Genomic DNA, 20,144 nt, shown 5'->3' with positions numbered 1-20,144 from the left:
GAGTTGGCTTCGTCTCTGAAACTGCCTTTCTGTCTTCTTGTCTAGGTGACAGGAAGTTTTTATATTTGTTCCGAAAGGACACTTTTATAGGCAGAGGTAATGAAAGTCTGGAAATGACAGCTTTAACTATTTGCTGTGTGTGTTTGAATAGGCTTAGGTGAAGGTGTCCCATCCTGGGCTGTGCAAGGGCCATGATCTGATCTCATTTCCTCTGAGCCTGAACACAAGGTCTCACCCTGAAGGTTGTGGTCCTGGAAAGCATAGAATCAGTGTGTGTGTGTGTGTGTGTGTGTGTGTGTGTGTGTGTGTGTGTGAGAGAGAGAGAGAGAGAGAGAGAGAGAGAGAGAGAGAAAGAGAGAGAGAGAGAGAATATGTGTGTGTACTATATGCTATGACCAGGATTATTTTAAAAAAGACTTAATTCATGTTTCTGTAGCAGCATTTGTACAATGGAAAAGCCTCAGATGTGAGAATGACCATTAGAAATCTAAGACATATAAGAATCCCTAAAAAGGGCAAGAAACTCACACACTCTTGCTCACTGGGAGTGTGCATGCTCTTCCCACACTACAGTTCTATTAGAGTCCTATCTATGGAAACAAGCCCAGACAACACCAGATTTGAAAGATCTCTGGTCCTCATGGAGACTCAGAAGGTCAGAGCCACTGAATACAAGTTATGAATTGAGGAACTGAGCTGAACGGTGTGTGGACAGTGCAGTGGAGAGGAAATATTTCCGGGAGGTCTTTCTGTTAGCCACTGGGAATCTAGAGACAACATGCCATGACTGAAGCCAGGAGTGATGGTGCATGCCTTTAATTCCAGCACGTAGAAGACAGAGAAGAGCAGATAACTACAAGTTTGAGGTCAGCCTCCACTGTATAATAAGTTCCAGGACAGCCAAGTCTGTATAGAGAGATCCTGTCTCAAAAAAAAAAATCAGAAAGAGAAAAAAGGAAAATATAATTTAAAAAATGACTTGTTTTTCCCCTCTAGACACACACAGCCTGCTAATAGAGACATAATGATGAATAGATCATTTGTCTTACTTAGGGAGAAATTGCTGTGATTGCAACTCCATCAGGGAAACATTTAATTGAGGAGGCTCGCTTATAGCTTCAGAAGTTCAGTTCATTATCATCATGGAGGGGAGCATGGCAGCATGCAAGTAGACATGGTATGGGAGGAGTAGCTGAGACTTCGACATTTTTCAGGCAACAAGGAGTCAACTAGAAGACACTAGGTGGTATCCTGAGCATGGGAAACCGCAAAGCTCACCCCCACAGTGACATTCCTCCAACAAGGTCATACCTACTTCCACAAGCACACTTCCTAATAGTGTCACTCCCTATGAGATTATATGGGCCAATTACTTTGAAACTACCACACCATTGTAACTCCATACGCTCTGTTCTTGGGCAATATAAATGACAGGAGCTTATTCTAAAGAGAAGAATATACCAGCCTTTATAGGGTGACCAGGTGAGTCTTTGGGGGATAGGAAGACATCAGTATGTGTTTTAGCCACCATCATTCGAGTCCACATAGTCTCTGAGTATGAGGAGGACTTGGACACAGATAGTCTATTTGGAAAGTGATCTCAGGAAGTGATAATAAGCCAAGAGACTGTAAACCAGGGAGGAGGAAAAACAGTAAAGGAACATCAATGGGCAAGCAGCAGCTGCACTGAAGACATCTTAGGATTGTCCCCACAAAAGACCAGGATCTGGGTATTTGCTCATCCATTGTCATCCCTTCCTGGCTTAAGATTGCCAAATTGTTGACATTTTGCACCTGTCCTATTGAGTGATGTCCAAGATAAAGCTAAGAAAGCCTTTGACCTGAGGAACAAAGCCCCAGGACCTAGATATAAGAAGCTGTAGCAACTTCGTGTTGTTGTTGCAGGGAGCTCAGCATGGCCAATGGGAAATAAGGCTACAACAGTATTTGCTGCAAGATGAAGAAGCATTAGCCAGTAGAGGGAGAAGATGTCAGGATTTCCCCCAAAGAAGGAATACTATGAGCCAAGTCCAAGAAGAAGAAAAAACTGGGGTATGGGAACCACAGACCTTAGAATAAATCCCAGACTTACATGTGCTAAAAGGCTTGGGGAGATGACTATGGATAGATTCTCTTGTAGACAGAGCCAAACAACTACTTGACATGAGGTTTCTTCTAGCTCATTCTTGGGGGATAGATTTAGATTTTCTTCTAACTAAGTGCTTCTCTCAGCATCTAAGTTCTCACAGCAACCCTAAACACAACTTTCTTCCTTGAAAAAGTGACTCTATGCCCTTGGAACAGATACACACACACACACACACACACACACACACACACACTCTCTCTTAGAACTCATAATGGTTCCAGCAGTTAGTACAGAAACTCTTCCTAGAAATCCCTTCTCACTGTTCTCCTGTTCAACCCTGGGGAAGTCTTCGAGGAAGAACTCAGGGCCAGCAGTTGCTCACATATCCTTGGAAAAGCTTATTACTTAGAAAGTATCCAAAACATAGATGACTAAGAAGTAAGAAACATACTTGGCAGCAGTTCTCACCAATTACACCCATTAATCCCATAACAACAACATTCATGTGGCCTATCCTCTTTACAGATGGACACTATGGCTCAAAGTGAAGAGTTAGGAATGAATAGAACTTCTTCACTAAGGCCATGTACAGAACATTGTTAAGCTCAAGGTCATCAAAGGAGAGAGAGAGAGTCAGGAGCCACGAAGATTGGGGTCTAGGTTTTTATAAGGCTTTACCTAGGCACAAGACTTTGGATGCTTGACTTCACATCTGTGAGCCTCCCATGAAAAATGGCGATTCCTGCCTCCTGGTGTTTGACAAAGGAGATATGAGACCTTAGATTAGTGCTCTAACACAGGCTTGGGAAGTACCTACCTCTCTAGTACATGAAGAGTAATTCAGGCTATCATGACTATGCAAAGGACTTTAGGACAGATAAATGCCACAGTGCTTTACATATTCTATTTCTTTTCTTTTTCTTACTTTTTACTTTTGATGTTTTTCTTCTTTTCCTTTCTTTTTGAACTTTTTGTTGTTTCTTGATAAAGTGTCGAGAATAACCCAAAATGATCTCCAACTCACTATGTAGTTGAAGACGGTCATTTCACCTCTACTTCCGGGTGCTAGCACTAGGTTATGTACCACTGTGCCCAGTTTAATCTGGTGCTGGGGCTCAAACCCAGGACTCTGTGCATCTTAAGCAAGCATTCTACCAACTGTTCTATATCCCCAGACCTACACAGCCCATCTCCTAATACTTGCCTCATTATAGATGCTCAGTAAATGAGCATAAGATTATGTCAAAGGATGTCATAAGAAGTGTCATAGGACTATGACAAACTCACAGAGAAAGAACAACTATTCCAAAATTAGAGGAAAAATTAGAAAGCTAGGAAAGTGTTAACTTGCCTAAGATTCTCCAACCCAGAATATTCACCCCAAACACACAAGGGTTTCCAAGGTCCTGGCACTGGGTCACCAACTTAAGATCTATTTAGCTTCCCTGTCCTCTGCTTTCACTGACTCATATGCACCTCCCACTTCACTTCACATCTAAAGGCAGGAGCCACCATGGTCACCTTCATGGGCATCTATCTTGAAACAGTTCTGCTAAACATCTTAGCTTAAACCATATTGGCAGACATTGACATTACTTCTTTGGCAATGAATTAGTGGCAAATGCATCTGTAAGGACCTTACATTCTTGCCTGTAACTAGAATAGTCTGTGGAGGCTAGGAGCTCTTACATGTGCCCAGAATGGATCTGGACCCAACCCTTAGGGAGTAGAAGCTTGGCAGCAGATCTACAAAGACAAGAGCTCAGTCCATGCCTGTCTGTCCTTTTTCTCTCTGTGTATCCGTACAACTGTTAAGAACAAATGTGTTTTATTGCCAGGTAATGGATGGAATGGGAGATCATGTTCAGATAAAACAGACTTAGAAGCACACACACCACAGGCTTTGTCTCAAATGTGGAAATTGGAACAAAATAAAAATAGAATATAAAAACAAAGGGGCTATTGTCACAGGTGTGGAAGGGAACAGGGCAAGGCTCTTGGGGGAATAAAAAAGCTAATTAAACAGATGAATATGACCAAAGTACATTAATGTCGCATGAAAACCTATTACGTTGTACAATTAATATACACCAATAAAAAAAAGACCCAGCCTATTTGTTCCGCTGGTTTTAAGAGCACATAAAATAACATCTGAGTTCTACTCTGCCAACTCTCCTTCCTCCTCCCCTGGGTCCCAAAGTGCCTTGAGGCATCACAAGCAGATGGGAGGCACTTTGCCAAAAGGCAGAGTCCTTGTCACTCATCTGTGACACAGAGTACCCAGTTACCATACAGACAAGTGGCTTAAGGACCACAGGGTCTCCTGTATGCCCCGAGACTCTAAACTGAATCCACTTGACAATCACCTCAGCAATCAGTGGAGGCTGGAAAAAAGAGTGAATGTGAGAGCTTTGCATGTCATCCTCTAAGGATCTGGCTACCAGTAAGCACAGCCCAAAGACTGCACTGTGGCAATCACTTCCTCCTCCCCCTCCATGAAGGAAAACAAGCCACAAAGGGAAAGAAGGGGGTTGGGGAAAAAAACTGGCCAGAGGTAAGGCCATGTGTCCTTTCCCTTCCCCTAAATTTTTGTGGGTAAAAAGATATAGATTTGGCATCTAGTTAACAAAAGGCAGACTCTCTGGCTCAGAGTTCCAAGATGAGTACAATCAATGTGCTGTTTTAAAAGACTTTTTTTTATAGGTCTGTCTATGTACCTGGATGGTGGGAAAGTTACAGCTGAGGCCAGAGAGAGGATGCTTTGGGGAGAATCTGTTATTCCCATCCTCAGCATATTTGGTGAGCCAGTGGATGCAGCTGCCCTGAACTTCAGCTTCTTCTTGTACAAATTCAGAGTCCTTGAGAGTCAAACTCCCAGCATAGTGCTCAGAGCATCGCCCACTGGCCAGGGAGATCTTCATGCTCGTAGAAATGTGTTGCCTGCTTCCATGATCAATGATATTGTGACATTTATCTGGAGCTTTCCAGTTTGAAATCTTTCCCTGAGGTGCAGTTAACTAGTGAGCTGAAAAATAAGACACATTCAACTATATTTCCAAAGGCAATGATAGTGAGGAGCAATGAAAAGGCCCTGCCCAGCCATGCTCGGTTCCATCTCAATGAGAAAAAGCAAACAGAATGCAGCAAGAGACTTGCTATGCATCCATTATTTACCAGATCTGCAAGAGAAATGGGCTTGAGCAAAACAGCCCATGAGCTACAGAAGGGTCCTCATTGCCAGGGGCCAACTCTTACCCAAGTAAAGACCCTGGGAAGCAAGCTGGATAAGGCCCGTGTCAGAGAAAATGCAAAACAGCACAGAGGTTTGCAGGTTATTGCTGCAGCACACTGGAGAAGCCCTTGTAATCCAGACAGCATGCATTCTTGAATGAATATTTTCTGAAAAAGAGATCTGCTTCTTCATGCTGAAATCACCAGTAGAAAAGAGTGTCCATTAAATGTACAAAGTGAGAGAGCCTCAAGCAACCTTCCCTCCAGGGACTGATTCCTAATGGATCGAATACTATCAACCAACTGAGGGTCAAAAATTCAGTGAGTCATGATTCATTTCTAGAGGGGTATTGAGTCCTAAATTCTACCTCTGATCGCCTCCCCAAGGTGCTTTCTTCAAGATGAGAACCGCTAATCTTATCTGTTGCTTTCCATGAAAGCCTTCATCAAATGAGTCCACGGTGGGCTGGAGCAGTAATATAATGAGATACTCACTCGTTATTTCCTTCTAGCCATTATTAATTTCTTATGGCTAGTGGAGTAGGTAACTAACACCAGGAACTATGCTGAAGGCGCCTGATTCAGCCATGTTGAAACTTCACCTCCCTGTATGAATGGCTTACATAAGGGAACTAATTAGCATCTCTAGAGCTTATAGGACAGAAGGATTAACTAACTGCTTGGGCAAATTCGAAGAATGGAAGAAAAATAGATGATGACCTCTGAGTGAGATGTGGGAAGTGCTTGGTCCTTAGAGCATATGGACCATGGTTCTGACAAAAGGAATGTTCCATACAGTACTGAAGGCTGTTGAAAGCATGGCGGGTATGGAAAACTGATATGGGATTCCCCTTTGTGTTCTGTGAACACCATTGGTTAATAAAGAAACTGTCTTAGGCCTGTGATAGGGTAGAGCAGAGCTAGGTGGGGAAAACTAAACTGAGTGCTGCAATAAAGCAGGTAGAGCCAAGGAGAAGCCATGGAGCAGCTGCCAGAAACAGACACACTGGAATCCTGCCAGTAGGCCATGAGCCTCATGGTAAAATATAAAATAATAGAAATGTGTTAAATTAAGATGTAAAAGTTAGTCAATAAGGAGTTAGAGTTAATAGGCCAAGCAGTGATTTAATTATTACAGTTTCTGTATGGTTATTTCGGGAGTCTGGGCGGCCAGGAAACGAACAAGCGGCCTCCTACTTAACTTAAAACACTGTAAGCTTATTTGGAGATTAGGTTATCAGACCATGAAGATTGAGCTTGAACAAGTTGAGACATGGAAATAAAAACACCCCAGCAGAGAAAGGCTTTGTTTTAAAAAAAGGAAGCAGGCAGCTGATCCTATTAATATGAAATGCTCAGGTTAAAAGCATAAATGGGGTCCTCTACTCCTACCACCTTACATCTGACACTTTCATGTTCCTGTACCATCTACTGACATCTCTTCTTGATGTAGACACCTCTGTAGTCTGAGCCATGACAGGTCTTGCTATTTGTGGACTCAATTCCAGTCCCTCCTGACTCCTCGTGGCCGTGGCCATGGCCTTAGGCTCTAGAACAAAAAACAATGCAGCCCTCATTTCTCTCCCCTCTCTCCTCCTCCTCTTTTACTAGTCACCATCTTCCTTATTTTGCTGAACTTTATACACTGTATTTGCACTTTCCCTGTGTGCTTCTTAAGAGGCGGCCCTGGCATGCAAGCACTGAGTAGATTGGCACATGTACATTACTTGTGACTAACTATGGAGAAACAAACAAGACCGGGAGCTGCCACATCCTCAAGTATCATACCACTGTTTACCAGGACCAGTATACTTTATACGGGAGTGCCGAGGCCTGCCTCTCAGCCTTGTTAGCATTGGAAATCATCCCTGGGTAAAGAAATCAAAATGAAAATGTCAGGACATCCTGTTTGGATTATCAATTGCTGGTAGGCTACGACTGCGTGTGCTATCTCTTGGTCAGCGCTGGCTACCGTCTCTGTCTATGGGATAGGGGGCTCAGCATAGAGTGCACACGGGAAGACAGGCTTATGGGTTTCCCTGCCACGTCTCTGCCTGATGATACAAGAATTCTACTTACCGGGGGATGCAGTTACATTGTGGACTTCCCTCTTTGGAATTATGCTCGGGGATTCTCCTAAGTCGTAGGCAGAAGCCTGGACTATCATTTATCAATCTAAAGTGGTTGATTTCACTTGACTCTTTACATATCACTCTGTCTGGCAGGAAATACATTTTGGAAATGAGAAGTTGAGGACTTTGTTCCTTGCAGCATATAACCTCATCACCTGGCCCAGAGTAAGAGCTTAGTAAATGTGTGTTAGTAAGTCCAAGGATGAAGAAATGAATCACCGACCTTCAGATCATTGTTTTACTGTGTCGATTCTTCCTAGGCACTGACGTTCACATCCATCACCTAGTTTTTCTCTGTCTGTAAATTAAGACACTTTGCCAATTGATCAATTGTCTTTTAAAATCTATATTGAAAAAGAAAGTGTACGGGATACCAGTGGCTTTGAGACAATGGCCTTGGAGACAGATTCATGTAGACTTGAAGCTTGGCTGCACTCACTGCCTATCAGCTTTGGAAACCCATACACTCTTCTGAGCCCCGGGCTGTAGAAACCTTCAGAGAGCAGGTATCCCAAGGGCAGCCTGGGTTCTCTTGCAGGAGCCAGGCTTCAACATTGTGCCTAGAGGATCATGAAGCCTAGAGACTCAAGATTGGGTGACATTTCGATCATTTGTTTCCCATTCACATTGACCTTGGTATAGCTGACCTGCTAAATGGGAAGTTTCATTTTCTTTGGAGATCCAGTACTCTGAGAAGTCCTCAAGTTCCCTCTCTCCTCTCACTGAGATTCTTTGTAACTGGGAGGTAGCTGGCTTTGACACCTTGCACGTACTTATCTATCATTCTGGTCTGTGTATTTCCATTTTCCTAAGCCTCAACTAAGTTTAGCAATGGCCACTCCATTCCCTTGTCCTTATATCTACTCTTTATCCCATATTGATGAATATATGATCCATCATGTCAGCTAACACAGACCTTTCCATCGGTTACCTTCCCAACTGGCCAGCCACTGTCCTGTCCCTGGCACTGTGGCTCTCTGGGCTCTACCTGCCACCAGGAAGGAAGCCCTCATCCAGACAAAGCACTGCTTTTTCCAGCCCCAGAATCTTTTCTTAGGCTCTTCTTTCCTGCTTGTTTCTGAGAACCCGTTACCTCTTGTTGAGTTCTCCAGGAAGGGGATCCAGGTAGAGATTTCAATGCAGACCTACATTCAGAAATAATCTGCTAAAACAAAAATGAAGGAGACAGCGAGAAATAGGATGAGATGAAGGTCTGATTTATGTCCCAAGCAAGTCTAAGATAGTTCTTAAGGATTTATGGAGCTGAGAAGAACCTTCAGACATGCTTTACTAGGGAAATAAAATCCCCTTCTTCTGGAAACATGGATTCTGAGTCAGTGCTGAAGGGGGACGTGGTGCCAGTTGAGGCAGCATATCTCCAATCTCTGACGGAGCTGTGGTCACATTCTCCTCCATCATGTGCTCTGATGTCTGGAGTGTGTCTGGTTCCCTACCCACCTCATTCTAGTAAAGATCCAAGTTAGACAGTTCATGCCACTGAACCAATCGCTTATCTTCTGAGTAATTTAGAAAGGAGCGCAGGTGAGAATGGATAAAGGAAGTCAGACTTTGGATGTATTCAGGTTTCTCTGCATTTGCTGGCAAGGAAGCAAAGCCAAGTTCTTCCCCACAAGCTGTTCATTGTGGGGTTACTCTTCACGAAGCAAGAAAAGCAAAAGCCCGACAAGTAGAGTACTCAAAATAGGAGGCAAAGGCCCAAAAGTTCCTTCCAGAGCCTCCTTGAAACTCAGCTGATTCCTACAAACTTGATTCTGTGGGAATTGCTGCCTCCTAGTAACAGATTAGTTTCCATTAAACAGCAAAAAGTCAATAAAATTTACATCCACTGTCCTTCAAGGAGTATTCCTTGCTTGTTTGTTCATTGTTTCTTAGTTCATTTTTTCTTTCCTATAATAATATCCTCTTCCTAAAATATGTGTCATTGATAGAAAGAACCCTTCCAATTATTTTGTAGTTAATCAGATTGTATCCCCTGCTTTTTCTCTTTGTCCTCATGTTTATTTAGCCTGATCCAGAAGGAGAGATCATGTGATGGAATGAAAAGCCCAGTCTTCCATATAAAAGAATTTTATTCGAATCCCTGCCTCACTCCTTAGAAACAATTTTATCTAATGACAGACCCTGAGTGAGTTCAACAATATGATGGTGATAACCATGTCTCTCACAAGTTGCTATGAGAGAAAGGGCTAATGTTTCTGATATAACCAGAAGGAGTGGAGGGAAGAGTTACTATTGATGCAATTATAATAATTATGATCCAAATAGTTTGAGAAGTCACGTGATCTCTTACGTTAGTCAGCATCCTTTCATTTACAAGAAATGAAAGACAGGTCCTTTAAAATATTCTCAGTCAGGAAGGGGATGAGGTAGATACTTAGTAGTCAAATAAGTTCAAAGATAAAAGGAACTAAGATCATAGATGGAGCTCCATAACTCAATTTTTCTACTTTCTTAGCTAATGTTCTTCTGTGCAGCTTCTTCCTCAAGAACTCTCCTCTGAATAATTCCAAATTGACCTAAGATGGACAAAAAGCATTTCTTGCGACTCATGAGATCTTAGATCAATTTTTCTGACGGTGGTGACTGAATTTGGATTAGAACTAATGAATAGGATCAATCCCCAACAAAATGATAGTGTCTTGACCAAGAAAGGAGAGCCGTTTTGTAGTAAAAGTTAAGTGTTCTACCAGAAGAACTAGGAAGAAATGGGGAAGAAAATGGCATCCATTCCCCCATCTAGCTGAAGTTCCTCTGCTTGTCTATTCTATTATCATCTCCCCCGTGGAAGGACATCTAATTCTTTGGTGCCTCTCCCAGTTCTTTATAGAGCTCTGAATCATCACAGATATCATTTAGCAGCAAGATCCCCAAGACTCTCCCATATGACCCTATGAATTGAAAAATTCTTCTTTATCTATAAGACCAGCATTTTCTCCTGTACAGGATTGCCAAGGGACAATAGTATTCAGTGTCTTAGCTACACTGAATGAATCACTTTGAATTACTATGCCTCATTCATATATAACAGTTTGCTCAAATAGAGGCAAGATCCCACCCCTTATGGAAGAGTCAATGGCTGTTGGTAGTTTCTGCAAGAGGGAGGATTTCTTGGTTTTGGTCACTGGTGTAATTCCCATGCTTCAGTGAATGCTCCCACATCCACACATACATGGACAGTACTAACTGGAGTTAGTGGGATTTCTTTTAAGACATTGACTTGAAAGAGGGACATGTTGAGTAAAGTATGAGGGGATTTCGGAGAAGTGGTAGAGTCAATATAATCATATTTAATTGTATAAATGTATGAAATTCTCAGGAATAAAAAAAGATCTCAAGCCTTTCTGGGCGCATGAAATGAACATCATTTTCTCTAATAAGTTCATTGTTGTAGTCAGAGACAAGTATTCTGACATCCATAAGCCTTTATAGTTTTTGTTATTCCTCTATACAACCCTAGAATATTCAAAGCCAAAGTAATTTTGTAGATCAAATTCAACTTCAAAATGAGAAAAAGAAGCGTTTTTAGTTATAAAACAATTTTTAATACTCCAACAGCCAATAACCGTCAAAGAATAAATTTAAATGAGGAACTTGAGCTTCTACAGCAATACAACTGTGTGTAAGAATAAAATGATGGAAAACAGCTGGCTTAGACAGGTAGAACACACTTGTCCTACAATTGGCAAAGAGAGTGCCTGTCCTGACCAATTGACCCTAATTATATCTTTCTTGCCTGCCTTTTCATTGTACAGTAGAGCTCTTGGTATCAGAAAGAGCTGACAATCTTGAAAATCCATTTATATCCAACTGCTCAAAGAGTTCTGCCTGGACCTGCCTCCTAAGTGACAGGGCAGGGAAACGAGTAAAGACTCCTGGCTTCACCATCATCCTGTTGTCATTCTCACACTGTCTAGTGGATTTTATTAAAAAACAAAACAGAGGATGAAGCTAGCCTAGCCATACCTGAAACATTTGATCCATATCCCTGCATAAGTCTTCAGTTGCATGCTAAATGGGAGCTCACCAAGTTCCAATACAGAGTTCCAAACCCATGACCACACAGAGAATAATGGTTAAAATTCAGGACACAAAATAGAACAAAAAAACATGTGGGAAAGGATCTGTAGAAAGGGGGAGGAGGAGGAGGAGGAGGAGGAGGAGGAAGAGGAAGATTTAAAGGTAAGGGTGAGGGTAATTAGAATATATTACCAGCTTGTATACAACTGTCAGAGAAAAAGCTAACTCAGTGAAGAGACAGGTATTGAAGAGGGTAAAAGAAACCTTCTAGAAGTTTCTAGGCTAAAAATAAAACCACAATATTTTGAAAAGTTAAAATGCATTTTAAATAAATTTTTAGAGAAAAAATGAAATATCATCGAGGTGAATTCTTCCCAGATTTACCAAACTTATAATATGGCTAGGTACTTACCAGATCCTTCTTACTGTGCACACAAACTGTATTCTCCAAAACCTTTGAATACCAGCAGTGTGTCTAGTTCTAAACAATGGAATTGGGTAATGAATATGCTACTTTTCTTATTCCTATGAACACATACATGTCAAGCAATTAAAGGGGTGAAGGGTTTATATTGGCTCAAGGTTTGAGGGGATACAGTCCATAATGGTAGATAAGGCAAGGTAGAACATGAGATGGCTGCTTTCCTTTTTCTTCAGTCTGAGACCCCACCTATGGAATGATAATGACCATATTCATGCTTAGGGTCTTCCCTCCTGGGTTATATTTCTCTGGAAACACCCTCACGGACACACCTAGAACTGTGTTTTCAAGGTGGTTCTACAATGACCAACATGGTCTTCTAAGTTTTTCCTTCTTTAGTCACTTAGTGGCTGTATGGAGAAGACAAAGAAAAGGATTTCCAAAGCCCTGGGACATCTCACCCACCAGTTAGAAGATGTCACCTTTATTGAGTCACTTGGGCTTGGAAAAAGTCATCCATATAATCACAATGGACTTTGCATTCAGGGGAAAATGCATAAAACCACTGACATCTGGGGTTGTTTGTTATAATAAGTCACATGAATTATCTTGATTAATAGTTATCAACCTACTGGTAGGTTTTCAAAATGATCCTCACTCTAGTGACACTTCAGTCCACTGACATCAGGACATGTAGCCAAAGAAAGGACTGGGGTAATGTCCAGATCCAGAACGAAATGAGAACCCAAGACTCCTACCAGCCAGCTAAATTGCATCTGCTATGGATGCTTGGACCATGGATAATGAATCAGAAATCCATGGTTCAAACTAGTGTTGACTATAAACATTCCTTAATTCTGTACACGACTCTCCACCTTTACAGACACTTCCATGACTCAACTCCTGAGGAGAAGATAGACTTAGGATAAAGTTATAAAGATTCTCCATCCCTGCCCATTGATGAGCCTTCATCTCCAGCCTGCTTTTATGAGTAACATCCTGTCTCTGTGCATAGGATCATACCAGGTGCTGAGAGCTGAGTCAAATATGACTCAGGCCATATAAGCAGTTATAACACAAGCATATATGCAGAGGTTGATGACCACAAAAATAATACTCAGGCAGATGCCATCCTCCCTCAGCATAGTCGGCTGTCACTTTGAACCTAAACACTTTATCTATCCTCAAAATTGACACCCCCATCATAAGACTTCCAGTGAGTTTAGGTCTTTTCCTGAAACCATGAATCCATCAGTGGCAGTGGGAGACACAGCTTGCTGTCACAGGCTTCAACCTAAGGCTTTTCACTGAGGAACTTCTACTCAAATGTGGATGGTATCTTGGCTTATGCTGAGAAAAAGAATTTCAGAATAAGTCAATATGAATCAGAGTTGAGATCTGTGAAGATGACAAGTTTGGGGATGGAGCGATGATTCAGTGGGTAAAGCCCTAAATTAAGATCCACAGCACTCACAGAAAATTCCAGACTTGGAGGCACACACCTGCAACCTCGGTGTCAAGAGGCAGAGACTGGAAGATTCTAGAAGCACATTGCCCAGCCAGTTTAACCAATCAGTGTGCTCCAAATTCAGTGAGAGACCGTCTCTCAAAAATAACCAACAAAAGAAATCACCCAATATCAATCTCTGCCATCCATACATGTGTGGCTACACATATCCATATATATAATGCACACACACACACACACACACACACACACACACACATGAATGCACTTATATATGGCATACTCAAAAAGAAAGATTACCCACCACTAGAGGAGTGGATACAGGCTTCTCAAAAAAGATAGTAATAGTGTAAGTGTCTTCACAAGATGTTGTGACGTTTGCCATCAAATTGCCCAAAGGATGCAATTCTCAACCAGGTTCAAAGATTAAGGGATGTTACACAGGTACTAGGCCAAAAACATGGACAGATATCCTTGTGTAGGAGGAGAGAGCTTGTTGGTTCCTGGCCACTTAGACCCAAAATAACTACACAGAAACTATATTAATCAAAACACTGCTTGGCCCATTAGCTCTAGCTTCTTATTGGCCAACTCTTACATCTTAATTTAATCCATTTCCATCAATCTGTATATCACCACAAGGTCATGGTCTACCAGCAAAGTTTTAACAAGTCTATCTCCAGCGGCGGCTCCATGTCATCTCCCTGACTCCGCTCTCTTTCTCCCAGTATTCAGTCCACTTTTCCCTGCCTACCTAAGTTCTGCCTTATCAATAGGCCAAGGCAGTTTCTTTATTCATTAACCAATAAAAGCAACACATAGACAGGAGGACCTCTTTCTGAATATACCATCCTTGCATATTTCTTTGATATTTGGGCTCTCTTGTTACAAGCTTAAGCACGAATATTAACTCAGATAACATCTTATGCTTTTTGCATTTCACATATGTATTTGTATATATAGGGTATAGAGTGACTACAAAAGGTTTAAAGTGGCTACAGAACTTACAAAAACCTCATAGGAAGCAGAGACTTGTAGCTAATAGAGGCAGAAAAGAGGCAGTCACTGCACCGGTGATAGTAAAGAGTCCAATTGGAGAACTCCTGGAGGCAAGCAAGTCTAGCTGCAGGGTCTAGCCTGCTCACAGTGACTCGGGATTGAACAAGGCACAAATGGACTCAAAGGGATGGAATGATGGGAGCTTATATGGGCTGCATCAATCACTGTGGACCACATGGAATTGAAGCCCCTGGCCTGTTCAGAAGTCCTCTGCTTGATGAGACCTTTGATGCATAGATCAGATGATCAGGTCAGAGGTCCATGGGGTTGTTGGTCAGCACAGTGTTAGGTTTTCTTTCTATGGAGTTTCTAGGTGAGGGTACTGTGCCCTTGGTCAGTCTAATGTTGTGAATCTCAACCTATGTGTCGTGATCCCTTTGGCAAACTTCTATCTCCAAAAATATTTGCATTACAATTCAGAGCAGTAGCAAAATCAGAGTTATGAAATTAATTTTATGTTTGAGGATCACCACAACATGAGGAACTGTATTAAACTCTTCAGCATTGGGAAGGTTGAGAATGACTGGTCTTGTGTGTTTGATAATGCTCTGGTCTGGTTTTATTGATACAGTTTTATGCCCTTTTATGACTCCTGGGGACACTATACACACACATGATGCATATGCATTCACTCAGATACATATACAATACATGAAACAAAATAAACAATAAACAGGTTTTTTTCTAAAAATAATGCTCTTTTGCATCTTTTATATTCCACAAGTCTCACATGGGAAAGGAGAGAACAAAGAAGCTGCCTGAGCTTTTAAGGCCACCATGGAGAGCAGCTTTCAGTGGGGTTCCTCTCCAATATACCATCACCATTTCACTAACATTCAGTTTTAACTACAATATACAACACAATTTCACACTTCATTTAAATCATCAACACATGCACGCACACACACACACACACACACACACACACACACGAAATTGAACCTTGGGCCTTACACATGCACAAATATTCTCTCACTGAGTTATATTCCTGATGTGCATAGAAGACAGAGGTGGGCAAAATGAGTCCCATTTTATGAATGAGAAAACTGGGATTTAATGAGGATGAAATCTGTCCTGGAATTAAGAAGGTGTGGAGACGGATCTAAATCCGGTGACAATGTCCTTTCCATAAGAGTTTTCTTCTCTTTTTTAAGTTATTATAAAGGTAATATAAAACTTAAAATAGTTAAACTATGACCATAATTTCAGATAATTAAATCAATGTCCCCATTCCCATGCCCCATAGACCCAGTGATGTACAGAAGCTTGTTTAGGAACCCAATATGGGCTCCCATTCTCCCAGGCACTCTCCATACCATAAGCTTTCCTCTACTCCAAGAAAAAGCAATGGCTCTGGGTGGTGGTGGAGCACGCCTTTAGTTCCAGCACTCAGGATGCCGAGTGAGAGGCAGGTGGATCTCTTGAGTTCTCGGCCAGCTTGGTCTACTAGTCTACAAAGCAAGTTCCATGACAGCCAGGGCTGCGGCACAGAGAAACCCTGTCCTGAAAAAATCAAAGAAAGAAAGAAAAAGCACTGAAATAAACCATAAACTTAACCACATGTCTTTGTTCCCAGTCCAGTGATGCAGCTGCATGAAAAACAAGATCCCACCTGCAGACAGCATTAGGCAAGAAATCAGAATCCTTTGCACTACATAAACTCATGTAAAGCTGTGGGGTGAACAAGAGGAGTCATGTCTGTGAGAATTGCATCCATACAGTTAACTGCTTTTTAGTGATGTCAGGGAAGAGAAAAAAACATAAGATAAGGAGCCATAACATCATTAATATCACCCTCATGACCATCAACCCAAACAATGATCCAAACCATTGAGCCCCTAATACATGGGCAATCTGATTCTGGTTCAAAGACCTTTGCTCCTCCTTCTCCACCAAGCTCAGTTCCAATTGTCCCTAACCTTCTTTCATCTGTAAAGAGCTGTAAAAAGTAGTTCCCTTCCCTGGTGTCTGGCAATGCTCACTGCATTACAGCGTTGAGACTGCAAACAGGGTAGTGGAAAGGTTTGTGTCTTAGCCCCCAGTACAGAACCTGAAAGTTTTTCAGCTACAATGATCTTTACATTCAATGGTGTCAGAAGCAGATTTGACTGTATTCGGCAACTGAATTTGGACCCACATTTCCTAATATCCTAGCCTGGGCTCTCTCCAATGACTCGCAAGGCTTGACCGTCTGCTTCTCAGGCCCAGAGTCATGATTATTGTACTGGCCACACTCTTAATTTCCCTTAAGATGTGACTCCCCATAAGTCTCACTAGTCATTTCTACACTTCAGTATGTCAAGCAAGTTACTTCAAATGAAGAAGCACATGTTTCTGCCTCACCCAGGCCAGTGGAGTGGTTCCTAACCCATTTCTAAAGTGCAGTTCTAGTAACATAGGAAATTCAGGTAGCTCTAAGAAGAGATAAAAGTCATAGCAGCAAGGGACTCATCCCAACTCAGACCTTTTCTCTGTTCTTCACTTCTGTCCCCTTCCTACATGTATTTCCAGTGTCTACATTACAATTACTGGTTGGCTTTTCTCCCTGCACTATCCAGTGGGGATGGTACTGGAGATAGTGGGCCTAGGTGAGGTAGCTTCAACAAATCTGCTGGCCCTTCTGCTATTTCGTCTCCATGTTCCACACACCACGTTAACACTTCATACAGGGATGACGTCTATGTAAATAAATTTTAAAGCAAGTAAATAAATAAACACAATGAATGCATTTGAGGACCAGGGGATACTGGAACCCTTGCATACTGCTACGGAAATATAAATGGCACAAATGATGAAAATGGGGGGTAAAAATTGATGAGGCAGTTTAGGGTAAGAAGACCCCGATAAAAACCAGTTCCTTTCTTAGCTAAAAGTCAAAAATGTTTGTGGGCTTCTCAGCACCTTCTCCTAGTCAATGCCAGAAGGGGTTGTAGTTTCTGGTCCCTGAGCTGGTTGCTAAATAATTCCATGGTTTCTTCTTCAGAGCAGGTAATGCTAGAATAACAAGAAAGGCCCTTTAAGGGAAAACTTGTTGAGAGAATAGACTCTCTGACCTGGGGTGGAAGACCTACCATTCCAGCTGGGCTACTCACTCACCTGGCCAAGAGACAGTATCTAGGAGAACAGGTTCACTAACTGATGGCATCATGTTGGTTTTTTTTTCCTCCCCGAAGCTCCTAGTTATAAGCTATTGTTGGAAAAAGACCCAATGACAGGAGGGAAAATGAGGTTGACCAAATGCCCACAGATGGTGCTATTGCCCTGAGAACACACAAAGAGGAAAGGACAAAGTATTCTTGGTGCCATTTTGTCTCACTTGAGCATGTTGAGGGGTCACAAAAAGCTGTGACCCTCTGTATTTCTAGGAATTAAAGCTCATTAGGAACCAACTCGTTAAATCTTAGTAGCCTTGTACATTGCTCCCAGCCAGCCAGAAAAGCAACTGCCTGGAGACCATGTGGTTCAAGACAATGCTGGTGTCCTCTAGTAGAGCTGGCACACCAAGTCCCTCCTGTTTGCTCTCCTCCATCCCTCAAACCTGATCCAAAGTCTCTCAGTTTCTCTGGGGGAACTCTGGCAGAAGGAGAAAGAAGAGAGAATCGTGAGCTCAGAGAGTAAAAGATTACTCAGTTCATACCATGAGGCTACCAGACACAGACATATGGAAAAATAATGCAGACAAGAAAGACATTGAACATGCATGCCATATTCTGCCCTTATCCACGGAGAGAAGCCTGAGAGGGAAGAAATTAGAAGGTCTCTTTTCTTCTTCTCCTAAGGAGGTAGCCCATCAGACAAGCTGCTTATAGCACCAAAACAATGCCAAAAGATAAAAGGGGCTTACTTAAGGTCCTGGAGTTATGGTCACCTGTTGTCTTCAGAGGAGCTTCTGAAATAACCCCACCAAATATGTGAGCGTACTTTTGGGGACTCCTTTCACGGCCACCGTATGACACCAGCAAACCAGAGTCCACCAAATATGTGAGTGTACTTTTGGGGACTCCTTTCACGGCCACCGTATGACACCAGCAAACCAGAGTTCCCAGCTGAGGTTCTTAGTCTCATTAATAAAAGAATTTAAGAATGGAATCAAACAGAAGCTCACAGACAATTGTGTTGGAGTTTAAAACAAAAACACCCGGGCAGGCAACTCTTATATCTAAGCAGCTGCCCAAAGGAGGAGAATGGAAAGGAGGAGCAAAAGACTATACCATTTAAAGCAGCAACGGAGGTCAGATACATGGCAAACAAGCAGCCACATGGAAAACTTATGCTTTTCAGAAAAATGTTTAACTAAGAAGCATGATCTTGGCCCCTTAAGCTACTGTGCTAAAGGAAAGGAAAACTATTTTACCTCATTAAAGAGCTAATTACTCCATCTATGTCTTTTAGCAAAGTGAAATCCACCTTCCTAGGTGATTGGCCAGCCTAATTGGAATGTTAAATCTTTACCCAGACCAGAGCTTGTATTCTCTTGACCACCCGGGGCCTTTACTGCCTAACACACAGCAGCTATGAAAAACAGTATTTCAGTTTCTCCATATGTAAGAGTAGAATGGCATGCTTCCACACCATCCAGCAGTTCCACTTCTAAGTGAATTCACAGAAGAATTGGAAACAGGGTCTTATGGAGATATTTATACCCGTGTTCAGAAAGGCATTATTCTCAGTTGCAAAAATATGGAAGTAATATGTGTTCATCAATAGATGGATGGGTAGACACACTGGAATGTTGCTAATCTTACAAGAAAAGGATTCTTGAGATGCAGCCCAGCATGGCTGAACACTGTGGGCATGATGTTGAGTGAAACAAGCCAGCCATTAAAGAGACGAGCACCGTGGGTTTCCACATAGGTGCAACATGGAACAGTCAATATCGCTGACACAGAAGGAACAAGAGGGATTACCAGGGACTAGGGGCGGGGCAGTAGAGCTCTGTTGCTTAGTGGACACCAGGCTTGGTTTTGATGAGATGAAAACTGCTCTGGGGATTAAGAGTGATTTGTGTGCATCTCACTGGCGTGCATCTCAAGGCTTCTCCAGCATTAGATCTCCCCAAGGTCTGAGGCTTCCCAAGCAAACTCATCGGTGGTCTAACTTCTTGTCTGCCCAGTCTGCTTCCTTTGCTCCCTAAGAAGGGTTTTCCTGGAGAGGGACATCTCCATCCAACTCCAGAGGCAAACTTAGTCGTGGAGTCTTGGAAGTTTACATCCTCAAAATTTGCTCTTCTCTGAAGGACCTGTCTTAACTGGCATTACTATAATAAGAATTAACCCAAATTACAAGGAACAAGGTAGGCCCAAAGTGGACAGAGTTTGGAAATCAGACACTGAACTCACTTGTGAAACAGTTGCAGGGACAGTCCCATCTGCAAATACAAAACGAGTAAGGGTGGTGGCTCATGTCCTCTGAAGAGATGCACCAGGGGCCATGAGTGAGGACCAACCAGCTCTGTTCATTTCTGTCCTCTTCAGGCAGAGATGCACCAGAGGCCACAGTGAGGACCAGTCAGCCTGTGTCTGTGTACAAGCATAGTCAGGACCTACAGATGCTGCCCCACTGAGCATTCCCTTCTGCTACAGACCCTGTCTCTGCTTCCCTTCGGGAGTAAGCTAATAGTGGTCATATCTCCCAGGACTGAGAGATGGCTCAAACTCACTTCTGGTAAAGACATTCACTCTGTTTCTCCCAAAAAATGTGTGCCAT

The 20,144-nt window shown here is 42.3% G+C and overlaps 1 long non-coding RNA gene across 1 annotated transcript in view; it reads left to right on the top strand.

The window, feature by feature from the left end:
• The window catches only part of LOC146891074 (uncharacterized), a 35,767-nt gene that overhangs the window by 3,456 nt on the left and 12,167 nt on the right, over positions 1 to 20,144 (top strand). The window lies entirely within an intron of this gene.

Source organism: Myodes glareolus, chromosome 19 (genome assembly GCF_982192425.1).
Source record: "Myodes glareolus chromosome 19, mMyoGla1.1, whole genome shotgun sequence".
In the NCBI taxonomy this organism is placed as follows: domain Eukaryota; kingdom Metazoa; phylum Chordata; class Mammalia; order Rodentia; family Cricetidae; genus Myodes; species Myodes glareolus.
Note: the sequence above shows the minus strand (reverse complement) of the source record. Positions and strands in the feature narration are given on the sequence as shown.